This window comes from Antechinus flavipes, chromosome 2 (genome assembly GCF_016432865.1).
Source record: "Antechinus flavipes isolate AdamAnt ecotype Samford, QLD, Australia chromosome 2, AdamAnt_v2, whole genome shotgun sequence".
NCBI classification, from domain to species: Eukaryota; Metazoa; Chordata; class Mammalia; order Dasyuromorphia; family Dasyuridae; genus Antechinus; species Antechinus flavipes.
This window is the reverse complement of record NC_067399.1, coordinates 49,898,625-49,924,502: the sequence shown is the minus strand read 5'-3', so window position 1 is coordinate 49,924,502 and position 25,878 is coordinate 49,898,625. Positions and strand designations below refer to the sequence as shown.

Sequence of the window (25,878 nt, the reverse complement as noted above, 5' to 3'; positions counted from 1 at the left end):
CTGTATTAGACTCAGCTCTTTTTAACAATGAGGTGGTTCAAGGCAATTTCAATAGACTTATGATAGAAAGAGCCATCCACATCCAAAGAAAACTATTGAGACTAAGTGTAGATCAAAGCATAGTATTTTCACTTTTGTTTTCACCTCTTGATATGATTTTTCTTGTGCAGCATGATGAATATGGAAATATGTTTAGAAGAAATGCATATGTTTAACCTATATTGGATTGCTTGCTGTCTATGGAAAGAAGGGGAGGAAGGAGAAAAATTTGGAACACAAGGTTTTGTAAAAGTAAATATTGACAACTATCTTCTCATGCATTTGGAAAAATAAAAAACTATTAATAAAAGAATTAACATTCAATATTTCATTAATTGGATTCTGCTAACTACAAAAAATTCACACAAACCTCATTCCTCAATCATGTTGATCTGTCTCTCTCATCGTTTAGAGAAAGCAAACATAAGAATATATATATAATCAGAAGCATTTAAGTTCTCTTTCCACAGAAAGTACAAATGTCAACAATAACTAAAAGGCAAACAGCTAAAGGAAACAGTGACAAGTCAGCAATGTGCTTCCAAGTATCTTACTTCACTAAAGATTGAGGTTTAAAAAACAACAATAATAAAAATAAGGAAATCTCATTGAGAACAGGCAAGCAGAGGAAAGAATTTATTTTAAAATCCAACTGGTCCCATTGCCTGATTAATTTTAAGGAAAAGGCAAAATTTGAGGATGTAACAGGTTTTACTAGTACTTTATCTCCTTACAAAAGCACTGGATAATAAAAATGGTAACGTGAATAACTTGCTTTGCTTACACTCCTATTAGACACACCCAGGCAAGAAAATCATAACCTGACATTAATTAACATTTTTCCTTTCAGAAAAGAAGGAAGAATCCTGCTCAGTTTGTGGTCACTAGTTTGAAAATAGTCATGTGCCATGTACTAGAACTTTTCTCAAAACCACAGGGAAGATCAGCCAAGACAGACCCAATGCATGGCTAACAAAACTTTACTACCTTTAGCTGTGATTATTTGAAGACTAAAACAAGAAACTCTATTTTAAAAAATGAACAAAAATAATATTAATGGTCGTCCTTTAAGGACAATTGTTAACAATAATACTAATTCACAAAAGTATAAAAACTAATATTATCCCAAATTGTCAATACTTAGAAAGTATAGAATATTTGCTCATACTTTTTTATGCACCCCTACCTACTCTGAGATGATAACCTTAAGAGAACACCTTAAGAGAACACAAAAACACCTAAAGAGAACACAAAGAACGGATAGGCTTGTATCTACTCATTTAATTACACAGAATAATAATACACTATAAAAGCTATTCACTGATATCTAAAAGCTAATTATTATCACACTAAGAAAGTACTGAATTTATCAAATTTATCAAAAGTACAGGATAAAACTAGACTCTAACACAATCACATAAAAAAGGCAATCATTTAGCTAAAACTTGTCATTAAGACCCAAGAAAAACAACTTGTAAAATGATACAGTATTTTCACAAGATCTCTGCAAAACAATGCAAACACCATAAAAAATTGAGCAAAAGTAAATCACTAAAATATTTACCGATTCCATAGCTGAAAGCAGTCTTTTATCAGGATATATGTATTAAATCCAACACGAGTGTGTCACAAAGCAACAGTAATTCTGAAACAAAAGAACAAAACTAGTCAAAGTAAATATTAAATTGTTAATTCCATCCTTTAAAAGGAAATCTTGGCATTTGGACAATATTAAATAACTCTAAAGCGAGTGTTATTTTTTTAATAACTTTTTATTGATAGAACCCATACCAGGGTAATTTTTTACATTATCCCTTGCATTCACTTTTGTTCCGATTTTTCCCCTCCCTCCCTTCACCCCCTCCCCCAGATGGCAAGCAATCCTTTACATGTTGAATAAGTTACAGTATATCCTAGATACGATATATGTGTGCAGAACCGAACAGTTTTCTTGTTGCACAGGGAGAATTGGATTCAGAAAGTATAAATAATCCGGGAAGAAAAACAAAAATGTAAGCAGTTTATATTCATCTCTCAGTGTTCTTTCTTTGGGTGTAGCTGCTTCTGTCCATCTTTGATCAATTGAAACTGAATTAGCTCTCTTTATCGAAGAGATCCACTAAAGCTAGTGTTATACACAGGAAATCTTGTACCCATTCCCAATCAATAAGGTTGACCCGTTCTACTGACAAATGTGCCCACTTCTCCCTCCCCATGCATCTCTCATACTCTAGTACTCACTAAGAAGCAGTCTCTCTCCTCCCATATCCCCAGGGGCAAAAACAACACTAACATCACACCTTCCAGAATAGAATGTTGCTGATTTGAGGTGTAGAGAGGAGAGGAGGTCAGTATCAAAGGAAGAGTTTCAATGAGATCCATACAGACTTTATGTGCAGTAAATAGAAGTTTAATTATACTTTTGCTTAGAATACTCAATCTTCCCTTGAAAACAAGAGGAGAGGGAAAGGGAAACTGCTATCAAATCACCAAGGCTTGCACTTTTTATGATCCTCAAATCCTCACTGGAATCACACCTGTCACACCCAAATCTTGCCATTATCTTCCCACTCCATCCCCCAAATATTCTTTGTATTTTTCTACTATGGTCAAAAGTATCATTATCTATTCCAGACTCTCATCCTAGTTGTCCCTTGACTCCCCATCCTTCCATCCCAACCTTCATCCAATCTGTTACCAAGTGTTATCCTTGTACCCTTGTAATATCTGTTATATATACTTCTTTCTCTATGATTCTATCAACAACTTGATACAAGTCTGAATTTCCATGCCTAATACAGGTGGGAAAGCATGCAGGTTTGTCTCCCTGACTAAAATCTCTCAACTCTAGTGACTCCGCATTATCTCCTGTGTTTGAAGATCAAAGACTTCAAAAGCTACTCCTCTTTTTCTATCCCCCAAACTCATACTCTGCAATCCAGTGACATTGGCCTCAATGTTCTTCACAGATGATACTGCAACCCCAATTCCAAGCATTTTCAAAAACTATTCCCTTTAATTCTCTCTTCATTTACATTTGTTGTATTCCCTGCCATCTTTCAAGTCCCAGCTAAAATCCTACCGTTAGCAGGAAGCCTTTCCCCATCACCCTTAATGCTAAGTGTATTACTTCTATTAATTGTCCCTAATTTGTCCTATTTATCTTTTTTGTACATAGTTGTTTCATACCCTCTTCCTTTCCAATTAGACTGTGAACTCCTTGAGAACAACAGTGTGCACTGAAATGTTTAGTATCTATTTTTATTTTGGGTTTTTTTCTTGTAGGAAAGGAGAATGAGCGAGAAATGTTGACCTTCCAGGGAATCCCCAGTGTTATCAGTGTCTGGGACATAGGAGAAGCTTAAAAGGTTCTCCTATGTAATCTTCACTAAATTCTCAGTCATCATCAACATCATAGTTCAGGGCCCTTCATTACATCTCTTCTATGATTATTTTAAAAGTCTTTACAATTCCATTCCCTGACTGAATACTCTCTCCACAATAACCTATTTTCCACTCAGCTGCCAAAGAAAATTTCTAAAGAACAGGTCCAAGCGTGTTCCCTTCTCCCTTGGCCACTAAGTTCTAGTGGATCTTATTCCTTCTATTGTTTATTATGTGACCTGTCTTTCTCAGCTTTACTGGCCACATTAAGATTCCTAGTCAATAAACAAACATTCAATAAGTGCCTACTATGTGCCATATACGGCCCTAAGCACTGGAAATGCGAAGAAAGGTAAAAAGAGAGCACCTGCCCTCACTGAGCTCAACTTAAGTGAGGAGTCAATGGTGCAAAGAATTATCTTCATGCTGCAGGATAAACAGAAATTAACTCCCAGACACAAGGCACTAAAATAAAGAGGATCAGCAAAGTCTCTTTTGTAGAAGGTGTAACATGAGATGAAGAAAAGCATCGCAAGCAAAGATCAGAGAAAACCAACAGAGTGAGGTCCGGAACACCTCTATCACTGGAGTACATGAAGCGAAAAAACTGAGATGTAAGAAGGATGAAGAAGGAAGAGTTGTGAAGGTCAAAAAAGCATTTACTATTGACCCTGGAGATAACAGGGAGTCACTCAGGATTACTGAATATGAAGCTGATAAGGAAGAATCTGCACTTTAGGGAAATAACATTGGCAGCTGGGTGGAGAACAGACTTGAAGGCAGACAAACAACTTAGCAGACTCCTCCAACAATCCAGGGTGTCAAGGGTGTGCACTGTGGTAATAGGAGGTCATATATTCAAGAGATATTAGAAATATAGAATAATACTCCTTGGCAAAAATTGGAGGTTAAGGATAAGGGAGAGACAGAAAAAAATGTGGAATTCTTACCCAAAGGAGCATATTGAAAACTATCTCTACATGTAATTGGAAAACCTCAAATACTATTGGGGAGGAATTTATACAGCATAAGATTTTAATAGGGACATGAAGGAAGCCATGGAAGCCTGAAGAGATGAGGAAGGGGAGCATTTCCAGCATAAAGGTCAGCCAGTAAAAATGTTACATAGTAGGAGATGGAGTATATTGCTATAGAAACTCTGAGGAAAGTAACGTCACTGGATGGCAGAATTGAAGAGAAGCCCTACTGTAGTAGGGATATTAGAAAAAGAGGGGCTAATTTATGAAGGACTTTAAAAGTCAAAACAGACAAATTCTAACTATCTGGGAGGTAACAGAGAGCCACTGGAATTGAATGAAAGGAGGTGTGTGGAAAATTTAGATCTATGTTTTATAGGAAGATCAATTTAACAATGAAATGAAAGATGGACTAGAAAGACTTGTGGAAGGACAACCAAGTACCAATTATTGCCACAGTCCAAGTATGAGCAGATTATGGGCCTGTACCATGGTAGTAACAGCATCAAGAAGGAAGTATATTTAAGAAATGTGACAAACTTAAGAGGACAGCCCTTGGTAAATGATAGGATGAGGGGTAGGAGACAGTAAGTACCAGAGGTTTGCTAAGAGAGTGAGAAGTTGAGGACGACACCTAGATCAGGGAGCCAAACTACTGGGAAGACTATAAAACCATCAATGGTGACAAGAAGATTCACAAAGGAAGAGTTTGGTGATCAAAGTAACTGATGATGTTTGGCACATGTTGAATTGAAAATGTCTTTGGGGCTTCCGGTTCCAGATGTCTAATAAGTATTTGAAGATGAGAGACTGGAGGTCAGAGGACAGGTTAGATTTGCAAAGTAGATATGATCATCATTTGCAGGATAGATACCCAAGGTTAACAAGTGGGATCTTGTGGAGCAATTTATTCAATAACAATATTGTAAAGACAAACTATTTTGAAATACATGGGTAATTCTCTCCACAAAATGACCAACCACAATTCCGTACAACTAAAGACGAAACATGCTGCCCAGATTTTGATAGAAGAGTGAAAATTCAGAACAAAGTGACCTTTAGGGCATGGTCAATATGGAAATTTTTGCCCAACTCTACATTTTCACATTGACCTAAGTGTTCTTCCAAAAGCCCAAGTCTAACACAATCATATCCCTGATTAATAAGCTAGTTTGTCCCCATCACCTCTAGGATCCAACAGAGAACCTCCCTTCCATTTAGGATTCAGAGCCCTTCATAAATTGGTCTTCCTATCCATTATTATATTTTATTCCTTCTCTTTAGTACACTCTCTTCCCAATCATACTAGATGCTTTGCTATTAGGCTTCCATCCTGCCAAAAAAGGATCAAGAGTTGTCTAAGTTAAGCTCAATAGTAGACAGCAAAATTCCAGAACCATGAGTTAAAATCAAGAGGCACTATTTGGTAAGGGATTAAGATTCATTTATTTTCTCTCCCACTTTTCTCCAGAACATAAAAAACTTGCAGTTAATAAATCAATCAATAAACATTTATTAACCACCTACATTCCAGATTCAGTACTTAGTGTCCTGGAGATACAAAAAAGGTCAAAAGACACACTTTATAGAACTCAGGAAATGGATAACAAGAAAATATGTGAACAAACAAGCATATGAAGAACAAATAAGAAATAATTAAGAGGAAGGCACTACAGTTAAAAGGAATTAAGAAAGGCTACCTTTAGAAGAGGGAACTTTAGTTGTGACTTAAATAAAGCATAGAAACATCAATATTACAGGACAGAAGAGAAGATGGAAGGAGTAAAATGCTAGAAAATTGGAGAGGTGCCCCTTAACCCTGCTTAAGTTAGGAGAAATTTTGCCAAATGGAGGATTTTATATTTGATCCTAGAGGTGATAAAAGAAAGCCACTGGAGCTAACTGAGAAGAAAACTTGCTAGAAAACTTGTTTTCAAGGACCAAAGAGTCCTTTTGTTGATTACAGTATAAAATAGAAATTTGACACTTACCTCCTAATAGGCTCTAAAGGGATTCATATGTTTTAATAGTCTAGAAGCAAATCCCCTTGGCTTTTGGTCCTTAAGTGTGCTAAAAATTCAATCTCCAAGAAGCACTTCACCAAACTAATTTTCATTGTGTCTTTTGATCACTGGCTCCATGATTTTTTTTTTTTTAAAAAGTTGTGTTACAAGGAAAAGGACATATTAAAAACCCAAATAACAAATAATTGTCTCTGCATTAAAATTTTAATCTACTCCATCCAAACACAGAATTTTTTTTTAATCATTACCAAAAAAAAAAAAAAAAAAAAAAAAAAGACTCCCATACTTGATTAAACAGATTTGACAAATCAAACATACTTTAAAAATAGGACTACATTTTATGGAAATGGTATGTGTTAAGTTAAAAAAAAAAAAACCCACTGATTTCATGCCTTTTATAATCAAAACAATTCTGAGAAGGTAAAATAAAGGCATTGTGCCATTGAGGGGATAGATAGGCAAGCATGAGGTCTAGGCCTTGGATAGAGGCTACTAAAGTTTTAAGAGTATAAACATTTATATATTTTCTATTTTGATGTGTGCACACACACAAGCACAACTTTGTACTTTATGTCCATTTCTTCACTCAAGATTTATTATCATCTCAAATACTTTATATGTGGCCTGAATGTGTGCTGTTGTTTGCACAGTCTTCCCCAACTGGAAATATAAGCTTCTTATGGACAAAAGCCAGTCTTTTTCCTTTCTGTGTATTTCTAATGATGAATAACAATATCTGGAAGGTATTAAGTACTTAATAAATGCTTATTGAGAGAAATTATTCAACCCTAATAATATGTTCAATATTCCCATTAAAAAATACATTTGAAGCATTGTATTGACATCATGCATTTAAATTTCCACTGATAGAAAGAGAGTAAATAAAAACACTACATTTTGGAATGGGGGCTATTTTTAAAACACTCATCTTGCAAAAAACAAAACAAAACAAAATAAACACAAACACCTTACAACAACTCATACAGTGTGAAGACTCAAAAACCTCTGTATCCAATATCTAAACCTCTTGTATTCTCATATAACAACTTGGTATGGCAAGATATATAGGTGAGCAACTGAAACAAAGCTATGGCTTCTCCTGGAGCCACATCTTGGCAATTGAAGCAAAAGCTTCAATTCCGAAAGTATTTGACAACAAAACCAAACCAAAAGCACCATCCTAAATTATAAAATTAAATCATTCCTATAATAGAAATAACAATAAGGACTTCTTAAAGGAACTAAAGGACAGAGCAAGAGAACACAAGACTAAAAGATTTCTATTATTTAAAAATTAATTTCAAAAGCAATATATATATGAAATAATTTGAATACTTAAGCCATTAAGCAAGTACAAATGATACTAGATAAGGAAAATATTCAATTACGACAAAAGTCATTCTGTTTTCAAGCCACATAAACCTGTTATTTAAATTCAACAAACTTGTTTGGCAAAAAGGAGGTAAGAATAAGAGGAAGGAATTGTCTAAGGCAGTTGGGAAACACTCCAGGAAAAGCCATGGCATATAATAATAAGTAATTTATTGTGTGCAAGACATCATCTATTAGAATTGCTTATAGATAAGAATTCTTCACTTTGAACTCGTATTAAAAGTATCCAATTTTGCTGTTTAAACAAGAAAAGTAGACGGTCACATAAAAGGCTAAAGATTGTCATCAAAAAGACATTTCTAGCTAATAACAATTGTGGCAAGAATCTTGTTACTTAAGAGTTGTGTAATCTCTCTAGATATTTTTAAAAGTAAAGAAAGCGCTTACTGTAATTAAAAATCAAATCTCTTCCACACCCATTCATTCTTTCCCAACATTTGGCAGCCCTCCATCCTCAAATACTTCCAAAGAAATAACCTAGGAAAGCGCTGCGCACTGGAAGGGAGTGTGTTAGGAATAGGATACTGTATGAAACAAGCAATACTAACAAAGTACTTTTAAAAATGCTTATACATCTATTCATAATTTCTAAAATAAAGTAACTATTTCCTAAACTAGACTGCCTTGGTGCCAGAGAACTGGGGAAACGAAGTGAACTCTTTCTACTGCTAAATATTCTAAATTTCAAGTTTAGAGACAGTGGTGATATATGGACAGACCACAGGGCCTAGACACCAGTTCAAATACAATCTCAGACACTTATTATCTGGATGATCCATGGCAAGTCAATTAACTTATTTTTTTTTTGGAGGGAAGTGTCTCAGTTTCCTCCATTGCAATATGGAAGAGTCTCATCTATTTCACGTAATTGTTGTTAAACTTAGATAAGATTTTTTCTTAAGTCATTTAACATAGTGCCTAGAACATAGCAAGTGTTATATAAATGTTTATCCTCTTTCTTTCCTCACCAAGAAAGATTCCTCAAAGCTGCCAACTAAGAACAAAAATGAAACAGGGAAGGGTTAATATTAACAGTAACAAATGACCAAAGTAGCACAATATCTTTCCCGTGGAGCCCAGGTAAATTTAAGAAGTTTCATCAAATGATCAACTCAGACTCAGCTCTTCTCAGGAATGTGATGATCCAAAACAATTCCAAGAGACTTGGGATGAACAATGATATCTACATCCAGACAGAGAACTATGAAAACTGACAGCAGATCAATTTTTACTTTTTTGCTTGTTTGCTTTTTCTTTCCTGTAGTTTTTTCCTCTTTTGGTCTGATTTTTATATTTAAATATGGTTAGAAAGATTTTATGCATTTAACTGATATCAGACAGCTTGCTGACTTGGTAGAACACAAAATCTTTCAGGAATGAATGCTGTGGCAGCTAGACAGCTCAGCAGATAGAGCACTGGCCCTGGAATCAGAAGGACTTCAAATTTTGCCTCAGATCCTTATCCACTTCCTACCTGTGAGATCCTGGGCAAGTCACTTTACTCAATTACTTCACCTGTCGCACCCCCCAAAAAAAATGAATGTAGAAAATATCTTTACATGTATTTGGAAAAATAAAATATGGGGGGGGGGGGGGGAAGAGGGGGTAATGCTCTTAGTGAAAAAGAAGGCTGTTTTCTAAACATCTGTCCCATTTCAGCTGAAGCACTAGTTTAGCCCTTTACAAAGTTTTCTTCTTGTCTAATTCTGTATTAATTTCTGGTCACAGATGTATGTCCTTGGCCCCATGTTGGGTGCCAAAATGTAATGTTCTTAGTTCAGTTTTCTGGGGGTCTCTGGGAGCAGCCTTCCTTTCAGTTCAATAATCACCACAAGAATAGCCTGGTGTTAAAGTTCAAATCCTTTATTGTCTCCTTCAAAATCCTGTCTCCCTGCCTAAAACTAGGGTCTTAGAGGCCTTCCAGAGTCTTGGTTTCAGTGGAGAAGCTAAGGAGGACAGCCCTGCCACCAAGGTGGTGTGAGATGGGATAAATAAATCTGAGTCTGAGGGCTTCGGGCTTCAGCCTCCAGTCTGCTTGACTAGCTCTGAATCTCAGCTCTCTCAGTCTCCCAGGAGAGCCAACAGGAGCGCCTCACTGAAGATGGAAATGAATTTCTCTCCTTGGCTCTGAGAGCTTGACTGATATGCTCTACACTGAGTATAAATCAATCATTATATCACTAGGAAACCATTATTTGTTGTAAGATTAAATCAATCATACTCAACTTAGAGAACTATTAAGCACCATGCTAAACTAGATAACCATTGTCTCATCAATTCTACTTAGTATCTTGTAAGAATCCTTGTTCAGAGTTCTGACCCATAACAGGATGGGAAAAGCTAGCTAGTTGGGGGAAATAGAGAAAACAATTCAACTTATAAAATTCCAATTAATAAAGTAAAAATGGGAGAGAGGGGGTTAAAGTTTTATTAAATATGGAGTTTCTAAATCACTAATCTTCCCTCTTGCAAATAAATGGATGTGGGCCAGACTGGTGGCACATACACATATAATCCTTGCTATTAACCATTGCCTATTCTAATGGCCTCTTTTCAATGCTCACTCTTCTTCACTTGCCTTTTAACACAGCAGACTATCTTTTTTCCTCCTGGATACATTCTTTTCTCCAGTTTTCAGACTGCTGCTATCACTCTTGGTTCTATTCTATCTAATGACTCCTTTCTCAATCTCCCTGGATGGACTGATCTTCAACTAAGCTGTACCCACTAGGGGGTGTATACCCCAAGGTTCTATCCCAAGCCCTCTTCTATGTTCTCTCAACTGATACTCACATTTCCACTTTGAGCACTGTTTCAATTATTATCTCCATGAAGAAAATTCCCAGATCTATACTAGTCTATACTAGACTAAACAAAAGTTTAGTTACACTTTTCCACTTTAATACTTTGGCTGCTCATCTATTAATACTAGTTATTTATATGCTGTTTTTCTGAATGAGTGAGATCTCCAAGAAGATAAAGATTCTTACCTTTCATGACAAGGATTCATATCTCTCAAGAAAGAAACAGGAAATGCCTAGGATATAAGTGCTTTATAAATGCTTTTTAACTGACTGGATACAAGAAATGGCCTAAAGGGTCCTGTCCTCCAAGTTTTACCCCATCTCAAAGTCAAGGATTTCACCCAAAAATCTCCCTAGTTAAACTTGACTAAAAAATCCTGGCAAAAATGGATTTTTTCCTTCTATGAATTCTCATAGTGTTGTGTTTATGTGTTTGACATGTGTATATCATGAGTGATTTTGAACTATTCTTTTTTGCAGGCCTTAACTATTCTATAATGCATTGGGTTCTGCAACTTGAGCTCCCAGATGACAAATTTTGTGAAAAGCAGACAATATTTTCAAGTTTTTACCCATTAAATCGTACGATGAACAACTATCATGGTAAGAGAACTATCCATGTACTTAAGTAAATACACACATGTCCAGAATTTTATGAGAATTCTTGATAAAAGTCAAACTAGAAAGCATGATATTTTTTTCAAATTGGAGACTGTGATTCCAACATATAATCTACAAACAATATTTCAGAGACCCCTAATCAATCACCTAACCAATGGGAAGAGCCAAGATCAGAACTGAGGCACTCTAAGATTAAATCAAACATTCTTTCTACCCCACCATATCACGTTATTTCTTGCAAGAAAAAACAGTTTAGAGTTCATGCCTTGTCTTGTTCTTCTCGTCTCTTCAGGTATCTGTCTTACTGACTCTTCAAAACATGGACTTCTGCTCACTTAGTAACTCATATGATTGACAACTCATGATTGACAAACTTAAAATAAGTAGCTGCCTTCAAGGAACTTACACCCTAAGGTGTAAGGAAACAATATGCATGAATATTAGTGAGGTTTTTTTAAGGATTCAGGGGAATATATAAGAAAAGACAACATAATGGGGAGGGGAAGGACAGTAACAGTGGGGGGAGGGGAGGAGTAGGGGAAAGTTACACATAGGCAGTTCCATGAAGTGGGAGCAAAGAATGGGGGAGAGGAATCCCAGGACTAGGATGAGAGGAATCTTAGCTTGGGCAAAAAATCGAAGATGGAATAATTTGCATGATAAATGGTAATTAAGGCAGTCTGGCTGGAATGAATAGTGGAGGGAAAGGAGTAACAGCATTACAGCTGGAATAAAAGATCCTGATGCTAAAAAGTAGCTTGCATTTAATTGGAGAGGCAATAGAGAGCCATAGGAACCTACTGGTCAACAGAGTGATCTGAAGTTATAGTATAGGAATGTAACAATACTACTGTGCTGTAGAAAATGATGAAAAGATTGGTTTCAGAAAAACCTGGGAAGACTTGTATGAACTGATGCAAAGTAAACTGTTTATTCAGTAACAGCAAAATATTGTAACAACAGTGACCTACTATCTTTCAAAAGGACTAGTGCCAAAAAATGCCAAAAGATGTTAACAGACCAGAGAGCAGATTAAAGCATATATTTTCTTTTCCTCCTCCTCCCATCGTCTACCTCATGGAACTTAAGCTAATGAAGAAATTTTTTTTTTGTATGATTTTCTATGTATAATTGGTTTTGTATTGTCTTCTCACTAGATGGAAGTCAGAAAGAATCTGAAACTAAAAATAAAATAAAATAGAATAAGATGAATTGTAAATAAAATTTTTAAAAAGACCTGTTTAGCAAAGTGCTTTAGGGTTTACATATCACTTTGGCAACTCAAGGATGATTTCAAATTTTAGATCTAAACAACTAGAACAATGGTGACAAAAAAGAGGAAAATGTGCAAAAAGATTGGCTATTGAGACTATTTTTGAGAAACAATAGTTTTTGTCTTTTGTGAGGTTCAAAGGCATATGAGACATTCAGTCTGAAATATAGAAGAAAGTTAGGAGAATCTAGGACTAAATGTATGAATCTATGAGTCACCTGCAATATAAACAATAAATGAACCAATGGGAGCCAATATAATCATTAACTGAACAACAAAACACTAATGATGGTCTCAAAAAGGATACAGACAAAAGGAACCAGAAAGGAAGAAAAACCAGACATACCAATGCTATGATAATGTAAATAAAAGAAAAGTTCTCAGGAGGAGAAAGTGTTCAATGAATAAATAGAAGAGGATACTTGGGAAAGACCATTCTTGCCAATTCTGGCTTTGTAAAAGATCAATCACTATAAATCACCATCATAAAAGTCAGCTAGCTACCACCATGACTCCAAAGTTCATTTTAATTGAATAATCCTCAATATTTTTCTCATATAGAAATAAAACACAGAAAATAATTAGTGTGACTATAATGCCAGGAGTACAAATAAAGTGAATCATAAACTATTCAAAGATTTAAGTCTCATGGAATTCACAAAAGCTTATTCTAACTGCTTAAGGCAGCTAGACAGGACCCATACTCCGAAAGACTAAAAAGTCACGTGATGCCTCCAATTACTCCTGGCTGTATGACTCTGGGCAAGTCACTGAACCTCAGTTTCCTTAATTGTAAAATGGGGACAGAATTCCCAGAAGCACTATAGGATTATATGATTTTTCTTCTGCCACATAACCAATATGTCAGAAATAAAATTTGACTCCAGACTTTCCTGAATGCAACATGGACTCTTTTCCTACTATGCATTACTTCAACTAACATAAGCTATATGTGACTTTTATGATATTGCTGAATAACCACGAAACATAATGATTCCTGCTGGTTTTCAAGAATTGAAACAGTCTCATCTTGTGTTAGGGAATCCCAAGATTCCTGAAGATTTGAAAAGTTCTTTTAACAGTCTCATTGTCAGCCATGGTCTTTCAATGTCAGATGTTTCTTAAATCTTCTCCTTTGTTTTGAGGTTTTTCTCCTTTTCTGTTTCTATTTCTCTCTGACGGACAAGGCGAATACGGCTTCTTGGCACCCTTCTCCATCTGTAGAAATACATGCAAACCCTCTCCCCCAAGCAGTTAACCTATCTGGTCCCTTCCATTCACCACTTTCTGAGTCTCTGCATATCACTGGCGATTATCTAAAGATAGTGCAGCTGCTCGCACTGGACACTGCCCTTCTGGTGGGTTATAAAACCTGTCTGCTGGAGTCAGCGCATATTTATCAAAAATTATAAAATTAATGGTATAGAGAACTAAATTTAGAAGTTTAGAGTTACTCATGGCTCCCCCTTTCTTTTGTTTTTGGAGGAGTGTCTTAATGTCTCTGTTTCTTCTTTCTACGATTACCTGACCTTGAGGATTAAAGAGTATGCCAGTTATACTGTGCACAAAAGTGTTCAAAATGTTTAGAAGTATATGCAGGTCCATTATTTGTTTTTATTTCTTGTGGCACATTCATAACTGCAAATGCTTGGATGAGGAATTCAGTGACCACTCGGGTTGTCTCTTTTGCTGCTGGTATTGCAAAAGTGAATTCTGAAAAGGCATTTACCACAACGTGGATAAAAGACAAACAAGCAAAAGATTTATAATGAGTCACATCCATTTGCCAGATTTTATTGGGTCTCAAACCACAAGGGGTCTTCTCTAGAGGGAGCTTAGGAGTGTGGAAAGGAAGGCAAGCTGTACTGCTTTTTACTATGCTAGCTTCCTCTTTTGTTATTCCAAACTGTAAAGGTAAAGCTCAAGCAGCCTGATGGTATTTAGAATGGGACTGCTGGGCCTCCAGAAATAAAGGAGTACTGGCTAACATAGTTAAAAGGCTATCTATCTTTGAATTTCCATCAAAAGTAGGACCTGGAAGTCCACTATGTGAGTGGACATGCAAGATATAAATCTTACCTGGATGCTTTCTCACTTGCTCTTGAAGTTCCTTAAAGAGCTAATATATATTAGAAGCTGCAAATTTTATTTGGGCTGTGGCAATTCTTTTTACCACACCTCCTGAATAGGCTAAATCAGATATTATATTTATATCTCCTTCATAATAAGTAAGAGCTAGCATGATTGCATATAATTCATTTTGCTGAGTGGACTGAAAAGGAGTTCTGACTACTCTCTTTATGGTTAAATCACGAAAGTATGCAGCACAAATATTTTGTTTGGATGCATCTGTAAAGAGAGTTGGTCCTTTAAGAGGAACCTTAGAAACTCTTTCCTCAAAAAAAACCATTTCCAATTATGTAATAGACTGGTTATCTTTAATGGAGACCCATGTGCAAAATTTGGAGCCGTGGCCAATAAAATTTGCCACTCTGAGATGGTCTCACAGCATACATTAATTTGTGCGTTAGTATAAAATGTGTTTATTTTGTCAGGTCTTATCCCAGATAATTGCACTTCTCGCTTAATAGCCTTTAATAAAATTCTAGCCAAAAGTACTGGGTAAGGAGTAAGGCTTTGTTCTGGTTGTACTGGGAGGTTCACCCACCCTATCACACTGTCTCGTTGATGAAGGACTGTTGCAGATGCCTCTTTTGTAGCAAAAACTTTTCTTTTCTTTTCTTTTTTTAAATAACTTTTTATTGATAGAACTCATGCCAGGGTAATTTTTTACAACATTATCCCTTGCATTCACTTCTGTTCTGATTTTTCCCCTCCCTTCCTCCACCCCCTCCCCCAGATGGCAAGCAATCCTTTTTATGTTGAATAGGTTACTATCCTGGATACAATATATGTGTGCAGAACCGAATTCTGTTCACATTTTTTTGGAGGAGACACTCCTCCAAAAGCAAAACAAAACAAAACAAAAAAAAAAGTGTGCATAGGGAGAATTGAATTCAGAAGGTATAAATAATCCAGGAAGAAAAACAAACATGCAAGCAGTTTATATTCATTTCCCAGTGTTCTTTCTTTGGGTGTAGCTGCTTCTGCCCATCTTTGATCAATTGAAACTGAATTAGCTCTCTTTATCGAAGAGATCCACTTCCATCAGAATATATCCTCAAACAGTATCATTTCATGTAAATCTTGCCAGTCCTCTCTGTATTCATCCTGCTGGTCATTCCTTACAGAACAATAATATTCCATAACGTTCATATACCACAATTTACTCAACCATTCTCCAACTGATGGGCATCCATTCAATTTCCAGCTTCTAGCCACTACAAACAGGGCTGCCACAAACATTTTGGCACATACAGGTCCTTTTCCCTTCTTTAGTATCTCTTTGGGGGGTATAAGTCCAGTAGAAACACTGCTGGATCAAAGGGTATGCACAGTTTGATAACTTTTTGAACATAGTTCCAAATTGCTCTCCAGAATGGCTGGAGAGCCATTCCACCAACAATGTATCAGTGTCCCTGTTTTCCCACATCCCCTCCAACATTCCACATTATCTTTCCCTGTCACTCTAGCCAATCTGACAGGTGTATAATGGTATCTCAGAGTTGTCTTAATTTGCATTTCTCTGATTAATAATGATTTGGAGCATATTTTCATATATCTATAAATAGTTTCAATTTCTTCATCTGTTCATATCTTTTGACCATTTATCAATTGGAGAATGGTTTGATTTCTTATAAATTAGAGTCAATTCTCTATATATTTTGGAAATGAGGCCTTTATCAGAACCTTTGATTGTAAAAATGTTTTCCCAGTTTATTGTTTCCCTTCTAATCTTGTCTGCATTTGTTTTGTTTGCACAAAAACTTTTCAATTTGATATAATCAAAATTTTCTATTTTGTGGTCAATAGTGATCTCTAGTTCTTCTTTGGTCATAAATTCCTCCCTCTTCCACAGGTCTGAGAGGTAAACTATCCTATGCTCTTCCAATTTATTTATAATCTCATTCTTTATGCCTAGGTCATGAACCCATTTTGACCTTATCTTGGTGTACGGTGTTAAGTGTGGGTCAATGCCTAGTTTCTACCATACTAATTTCCAATTTTCCCAGCAATTTTTGTCAAATAGTGCATTCTTATCCCAGAAACTGGGGTCTTTGGGTTTGTCAAACACTATATTATTAAAGTTATTGGCTGAAAAACTTTTATTTTCAAGAGTTTTTGAGTGACTCTTTCAACCAAATTGGATAAAGCCAGTTCAACTTCTCTCAAAGCCTCTTGCACTTCTTTCGTAAGCTGGCATGGTGAATTTAAAGCCATGTCTCCTCTTAAAATGTCATATACAGGTTGCAACTGATTGGTAGTTAAGCCTAGTACTGGATGCATCCATTGGATATCTCCTATTAATTTTTGGAAATCATTTAAGGTGTTCAACTTCTCTGTTCTTAAAGAAAGCATTTGTACTATAAGTGCCTTAGGATATACTTCATATAATAAATATTGAAAAGGACCATGCCTTTGAATTTTTTCAGTAGCTATATGCAGTTTGTAGTTTCTTAGTGTTTCTATGGTCTTTTGTAAACATACTTCTAACATTTGTTCCTCGGATGCACACCCCAAAATATCATCCCTATAATGTAACAATATTACTTTTGGAAATGCTTTTCTTACTGGAGTAAGAGCAGCAGCAACATACATTTGGCACATAGTAGGGCTGTTTTTCATTCCCTGTGGTAAAACTGTCCTTAAATATCTTTTATAAGGCTCAGCTAAATTAACGCTGAGCACTGAAAAAGCAAATTTTTTCACATCCTCCTTATCTAGAGGGATAGAATAGAAACAATCCTTAATGTCTATAACTCAAAGAGGCCATTCTCTAGGCAAATGAGTAGGAGATGGAAGCCCAGGCTGAAAAGTTCCCATAGTTTCCATCTGTTTATTTACCTTTCTTAAATCAGTCCATTTTCCAGTGCATGATTTAAAATCTAAAAGCTAATAAAAAATATTATTAGATGTCAAATCGAAACTATTGTAAAAAGCTTTACTTAGTAATTATGGGTTTGAAGAGATACTAAAGAAGGGAAAGGGACTTGTGTGTGCCAAAATGTTTGTGGCAGCCCTGTTTGTAGTGGCTAAAAGCTGGAAAATGAATGGATGCCCATCAATTGGAGAATGGTTGAGTAAATTGTGGTATATGAATGTTATGGAATATTATTGTTCCAGCAGGATGAATAGAGAGGACTGGCAAGACTTACATGAACTGATGCTAAGTGAAATGAGCAGAACCAGAAGATCATTATATACCTCAACAACGATACTGTTTTGAGGACGTATTCTGATGGAAGTGGATCTCTTCGATAAAGAGAGCTAATTCAGTTTCAATTGATCAAGGATGGACAGAAGCAGCTACACCCAAAGAAAGAACACTGGGAAATGAATATAAACTGCTTGCATTTTGGTTTTTCTTCCCAGGTTATTTATACCTTCTGAATCCAATTTTCCCTGTGCAACAAGAGAATTGTTCGGTTCTGCACACATATATTGTATCTAGGATATACAGTAACCTATTCAATATGTAAAGGACTGCTTGCCATCTGGGGGAGAGGGTGAAGGGAGGAAGGGAGGGGAAAAATTGGAACAGAAGTGAGTGCAAGGGATAATGCTGTAATAAAAATTACCCTGGCATGGGTTCTGTCAATAAAAAGCTAAAAAATAATAATAATAATAATAATTACATAGAATTTTTTTAAAAAAGGTAATTATGGGTTTGGTTTAAATCCATGTGTTAAAAATATCATGACATTATAAATTAAATATTTTTTAAAAATCAGCTATTTTTGCCCATATTAGTCTAGACAAGATATGTAATTTTCCTGTGCCTCAGTTTCCTCAACTATAAAATAGAACTCTACTTATCTGGCCAATTCTTAATCAAAAGGGTCCCTTGACCTACACGAACAGTTTGTCCATGGTTAACACTCCTTTTTCCATAAGAAAAATATCAGACTTAATTCCGGCATAACACTCCATGCCATGACCTACCCCTGAAAGAAGTGTCATTTTCACTGCTTTCTTTCACACATGTGAATGTGAATGAGGTATCACTCTACTCTTTTCCCAATTTTCCTCACAGCAGTATACAAAATTTAAACAAAAATTGTTTAAAATAATTCAACATCCAAAATTTTCAATTATAAAAATAGTTCTTAACTTTTTTTTTTTTTTTTGCTGAGGCAATTGGGGTTAAGTGACTTGCCCAGGGTCACACAGCTATCAAGTGTTAAGTGTCTGAAAACAGATTTGAATTGGGCCAGTACTGTATCCATTGTGTCACCTCGCTGCTCCTTACCTAACATTTTTACAGCATTCTCAGTGCTTGGACCAAATATTTCCAAATGACATAATGCCTCAGCATTTTTTCATTTGTTATAGAAGATTACTAATTTTCTAGTGAGAAAGTTTACTGTCACAATATAGAAACTAAAGTTATCTACATGATGAAAATACTTTCATCTAACTAAATCTTTCAAATACTTATCTTCAATATATAGTTCAACTCAGTAAAATCACTAGTTAGTTATGAAGACTGCCCTTTGCATTTCTGACACTGAGAAGCCAATACTCTTCTGGTCTCAGCAACAATCAAAACAATAAAATTCCCAAAGGTTGGTTCTGGTGACCTCGGCCTTCATATCATTAAAAAATATATGACCAAGAGGATTGGTCAAGACTGTCACAGGAGGTGGTTCCAGAAAAACAGAGATATAGTAAAGGAAAAGGCCAACAACAAATTTTTGAGAATATCTACCTTAAAGGATGTGATTCAATCACATCTACTGTCTGTACCATCTTTATATTGATATATAATACTATAATTTGTCAAGTACTTTAGGGAATAAGCTTTGATTCTAGATCTTTGCTTTATTTTGTGGGAAAACTATAGTTTTTAGAAATAGGATGGAATCAAGGCCAAAAAGAACATCTCTTACAAGAGCATACTCCTCCCAAGCCTAAAAACAGACCATCAGAGCCTAACCGCCTATTGCACCAGAGGAAAGGCACAAACCTTCCTGTTCCCTACATTCCTGATCCTCCCTTGACTTAATGCTTCATTCCCACTTTGCCAAAGATGCCCACTATTGCTAAATGTGGACCTGTTCACACCCCCACTTCTATTGGAAACCCAGAATCAAACCCCTCTGATATCAGCTCTATCACTTCTAAGACCCTTCTGCACCTCAATCCAATTACAACCATTATTTTCAGCTTCTTTATAAAACAAATATAAACATTAGCTTTATATGTTGCCTCTAACCAATATTATGGAAGCTTACTGAAAACAAGAACTGCCTCAATTTTTTTTTCAGTATTTCTAATACTTGGCAGAGTGTGTGGCACATAAGTAATATAAAAGATTTAGGCAGTATAAGATCTGCCGGTACACTTAATCCCCTCATCTAAGAGACTTGAAGACAAAGCACAGTGAGGAGGGAGCACTAAGGTAAGAAGATATAAACAGGATCCATTTTGTACTAGATGCCACTGATAAAAATGGTCAATAGGAGAAAGATTAATAACTACAAACAGTGTAACAAGGAAAAAAGGAGTCTTTTTAAAAATCACTCATATTACCGGGCCCCTAAGTATTATAACTGGAGATCAAGAGGGGAAAGACTATAGATAACCACATTCCTTTTAAAACAGGGGGCAAAAAATGTTTGTGGCAGCCCTTTTTGTAGTGGCTAGAAGCTGGAAAATGAATGGATGCCCATCAGTTGAAGAATGGTTAGGTAAATTGTGGTATATAAATGTTATGGAATATTATTGTTCTGTAAGACATAACCAGCAGGCTTGGAGAGACTTACATGAACTGACGCTAACTGAAATAAGCAGAACCAGGAGATCAATATACATTTCAACAACAATACTATAGGAGGATATATTCTGATGGACGTGGCTATTTTCGACAATGAGAAGATCCAATCAATTCCAATGATCAATGATGCACAGAATCAGCTACACCCAGAGAAAGAATACTGGGAAATGAATGTGTACTACTGCATTTTTGTTTTTCTTCCCAAGTTATTTTTACCTTTCTGAATCCGATTTTTCTTGTACAACAAGAGAACTGTGTGGATCTGTACAAATATGTTGTCTTTAAGATATACTTAACATGTTTACTATGTATGAGACTGCCTGCCATCTAGAGGAAGTGGTGGAGGGAGGGAAGTGAGTGCAAGGGACAATGTTGAAAAATCACCCATGCATATGTTCTGTCAATAAAAAGCTATAATAATAAAAATTTTTAAAAAATAATAAAAAAAAAAGGAATGGCACATTAAAACACACACACACACACACACACACACACACACACACACACACACACACACACTCCCAGAAATAAATAACTAGTCACAGGGAAACAAAAGCAGATAAGGTAGCCAAACAGAAACATAATAAATTCAAATGAATGGTCAAATAAAGGTGGCAAATTGCATAGAGCAAAATAAGCATTGTCTCAGCCAAATTTAAACAAATAAAAGCCTAATTTTAGGTTCATAGAATTAACAGTATTTGAATTCATAAAATTTAATCTGTTTAGACCAACACCCATCAAAAAAACACACATTAATAAACATTTATTAAACCAAAGAACTGTAGGTAGCTGCAAAGTCACCCCCCCCCCCCAAAAAAAAAACCACAGTTAGCAACTTGCCTCACAAATCTGAGAAGGAATTCTGATGGGGATCTGGTTACCATTACATACATTTCTTTAGAAAACAAAACAAACACCTTGTCTAACAAAAGATCAGCCTAAAAATTTAGAAACAAGTAATGAGAAATCCTTAACATTAATAGCAAGTGATAGGCAGCAAGCACTAGAGGCCATGGAGTTAAACTAGAGCTTTTAAGATCGGTATAATTGTCAGCAAACCACCTCACTCCCTTAAGATTTATCTGTTAAATGGAAAGAATCTTAACTAAATAATTTCTCAAGATACATTTCTATTCATAATCATATGAGCTTAAATATCTACATCAATTTGAGAAATCTCTAGAATATCACAAAGTCATTTGCAAAATCTAAAGATGTGAATCAGTGTATGCTATGCACATACAAACTGATTACTAAACTCACCATTGAAAAGCCAGATCAAAAGACATTACAAATAGTTGTATTTACCTAAAGTTGCATCTTGACTAGAATATCTTGTCACACAACATGAGAACAAGCATTTCTCAGGCACTGAGTTGAAAAGAAGGGATTTTACTTCTCTCTCCTTTATCTTCTGCAAGAGTCACCCCTAGTACATAACTAGTTGGTTAGCAGCAAAGGCAAAAAAAATTTTTTTAGTAAACAGCTTTGAGAACAAGATTGACGACTAACCTCACACTGACTCAGACAGCAGAATTATGTGCTGCTGGCAAAACTGCTTTCTAGGGGTGGGGAGGGGAGGAGAGCAGAAGCAACTCAATGGACCTCAAATGCTATGGGGAGTAATTATTTGGTCATCTCCTCGTATCTTTCTATTAATTTAACTTATGCAGCCCAATAGATGACTAATTTCAATAAGAAATTTAAAAAAAAATTAAAAGCAATTTTCTGATATGGCAACTTCACCAACTAGAATTTTTTTTATTATTAAAAAGGAAAGGATTTTTAATAAGAACATTCATGTAGTTCTTTCTATTGGCCAGGCGCTGTGCAAAGCACTTTACAAATATTATTTCATTCAATCCTTCAACAACCCTGTGCACATTTTTACAGTTGAGGAAACTATGGTAGACAAAGGGTTAACTGGAACATAGTTACTCCCCCCCCCAAAAAAAAAACCACAGTTAGCAACTTGCCTCACAAATCTGAGAAGGAATTCTGATGGGGATCTGGTTACCATTACATACATTTCTTTAGAAAACAAAACAAACACCTTGTCTAACAAAAGATCAGCCTAAAAATTTAGAAACAAGTAATGAGAAATCCTTAACATTAATAGCAAGTGATAGGCAGCAAGCACTAGAGGCCATGGAGTTAAACTAGAGCTTTTAAGATCGGTATAATTGTCAGCAAACCACCTCACTCCCTTAAGATTTATCTGTTAAATGGAAAGAATCTTAACTAAATAATTTCTCAAGATACATTTCTATTCATAATCATATGAGCTTAAATATCTACATCAATTTGAGAAATCTCTAGAATATCACAAAGTCATTTGCAAAATCTAAAGATGTGAATCAGTGTATGCTATGCACATACAAACTGATTACTAAACTCACCATTGAAAAGCCAGATCAAAAGACATTACAAATAGTTGTATTTACCTAAAGTTGCATCTTGACTAGAATATCTTGTCACACAACATGAGAACAAGCATTTCTCAGGCACTGAGTTGAAAAGAAGGGATTTTACTTCTCTCTCCTTTATCTTCTGCAAGAGTCACCCCTAGTACATAACTAGTTGGTTAGCAGCAAAGGCAAAAAAAATTTTTTTAGTAAACAGCTTTGAGAACAAGATTGACGACTAACCTCACACTGACTCAGACAGCAGAATTATGTGCTGCTGGCAAAACTGCTTTCTAGGGGTGGGGAGGGGAGGAGAGCAGAAGCAACTCAATGGACCTCAAATGCTATGGGGAGTAATTATTTGGTCATCTCCTCGTATCTTTCTATTAATTTAACTTATGCAGCCCAATAGATGACTAATTTCAATAAGAAATTTAAAAAAAAATTAAAAGCAATTTTCTGATATGGCAACTTCACCAACTAGAATTTTTTTTATTATTAAAAAGGAAAGGATTTTTAATAAGAACATTCATGTAGTTCTTTCTATTGGCCAGGCGCTGTGCAAAGCACTTTACAAATATTATTTCATTCAATCCTTCAACAACCCTGTGCACATTTTTACAGTTGAGGAAACTATGGTAGACAAAGGGTTAACTGGAACATAGTTACTCAATGTCTGAAACCCAGCTTTGAACTAAAGACCTTCTTGATTCCACATTGTATCTATTATACCCCTTAGCTATGAAATTACAAAAAACATAAAGGACTTCACACTTTCTGTAAAAGATGGGATTTTAATGGAGTCTTAGAAGGAAGCCAGAAAAGCTGAGGCTGAAGAGCATTCTGAGGATGAGGGACAGCCCAAGAAAATGCACAGAACTGAGAGACCAAGTGTCTGGTCCATAGAATAGTCAGAAGGCCAGGATCACTGGATAGAAGATGACATGTTGGGGAGTAAAGCCAAACAATATTTTGTATTTGATTGAGAAAGTGATGGGGAATCATTGAAATTTACTCTGAGTAGGAGGATAATAGAGCTAGAACTAAGCTTTAGGAAAATCCCTTTAGTGGCTGAATAGAGGGAAGACTATAGGGAAGACAGACCTGAGGTAGGTACCCTATCAACAGGCTACTCAAAGTAAAAGAAAAAGCCCAAGGGACTGTAAACCTTGGAGTCTACAATAAAGAGAACTCAGATTACTGAAAAAGAAAATCCAAGTAACTGGACAGAATATCTTTGGTGGGAAGAACAACATGGTTCTGAAGTAAAGGTTTGGAATAGACTCCATAACAAAAATTCAAGAGTCAAAAGGGGAAAATTAAAAAAAAAAAAAAAAAAAGACTGCATTATAATCAAAGTGAAGATGAAATGAGTTTTGTTAAAACCGTAGTGAAATCCACTTAGTGAAGATGCCTGATCTCCAGTTATATTAGTTACCTAGGATTTTTACAATCATCTTTGCCAGTTTCTCATTTTCCAGTCCATAATTATAGCAAAATAATTACTGATGATCAAGCCTAGCTATTACTATAGCAAGGTCAAAGTTTCAAATGTCAAGATCTATATTAAAGTGTAAAAAGAATTCAAGTTACATGACATAATGAAAATTAAATAGATTCCAAACACAGACTGAAGCAAATAAAGACCTAGGGCACGTACAAGGAAAAAATAAAAAACAAAAAATTACTAAGAGGAAATTATCTGTCTCTGGTCACTTTTCTAAAATGCATTTTACATCATATTTCATTAACAGCTCAGCACAGTCACACAATGTTTATCAAATATTAAGTATACAGCTTCCTGAAGCTTCAAAACTTCCTCAACCAACATTCCTCTGATCTACCAATCAAATAGCTCCACTCAAAAATAAATACGGAAATAAATAAAAATAAGGTTGGTTTGACTTGACCTGTTCCTGCCAAAGCTCCTTTGTAACTAACCCTTCATTTTCTGGCATTTAATAACTTGATCTATTAATATGTTACAGATTTTGCCAAGAATCCGAGTTAAGCTACAAGATTTCATCCTGTTCCCATTTTTTGAAAGGGACCTTCTCCAGTACCGAAATACTTGTCCTGGTCTCAATCCTTCAAATGGCACTGACAGAGGGGATGCAATTATACCAGTTAGTTCTTTCAATAAATAAAAAGTATTTAATAAATGCTTTCTGATTGGCCAATCAAGTGAAAGCAATACAAAGAAAATTCAAGGAGAGCTCTAATCACAAGATGATTAGACAACAGGGAAAGACCAGGATTTTATGAAGGCTAAACCCTTCTCCTCCCCTCCTCCCAGCTTGGAGTTCAACTTTAAACAATTCTCACAGAAGATAATACCTTTGGGAAAAAGGCCTTTGGGAGACAGTGCTACCTACTCTGGCCTGTTAAATTTCAATGTGATTATTATTATTATTATTATTATTATTATGTAAATTTATCTTTTTATTATATTCTATTTATCATTTCTTTTTTATTATTATTATAGCTTTTTATTGAAAAAAGATATGCATGGGTAATTTTTCAACAATGACTCTTGCAAACACTTCTGTCCAATTTTTCCCTTTCTTCTCTCCACCTCATTCCCTAGATGGCAAGCAGTCCCATACATGTTAAACAATCATCACTTCTTTTTAAAATAGCTTTTTATTTTTCCAAATGCATACAAAGATAATTTTCAACTTCACCTTTGTAAAATATTGTGTTGAGTCTTTCTCCCTCCCTTCCTTCCTTTCCCCAGACAGCAAGTAATCCTATATAAATTAAACATGTGCAATTGTTCTAAACATATTTACATATTTGTCATATTGCACAAGAAAAATCAGATAAAAAAGGAAAAAAAACATGAGAAAGAAAAAGAAAAAAAGGTTTTAAAAGAAGGTAAAAATACAATGCTTTGATCTAATTCAATTCTCATAGTTCTTTCTCTGGATACGAATCACAAATTTTCCATCACAAATTTTGAATAAAGCATCTACTGTACTATTCATTGTAATACAAAGAGACCAAAAAATTCCTACCCTCAAGAAGATAACAATCTAATGGAGGAAACAATCTATATA

The 25,878-nt window shown here is 35.4% G+C and overlaps 1 protein-coding gene across 2 annotated transcripts in view; it reads right to left on the bottom strand.

The window, feature by feature from the left end:
• ANKRD11 (ankyrin repeat domain containing 11) overlaps window positions 1-25,878 on the bottom strand; it is a 324,097-nt gene that overhangs the window by 228,122 nt on the left and 70,097 nt on the right. The window contains exon 2 of one of the 2 annotated variants that reach the window (XM_051974765.1): window positions 1,604-1,684. The exons of the other annotated variant lie outside the window; for it this stretch is intronic. The gene's annotated coding sequence lies outside the window, so the exon portion shown is untranslated. The remainder of the gene's footprint in view (window positions 1-1,603; window positions 1,685-25,878) is intronic. 2 annotated transcript variants of the gene reach the window in all.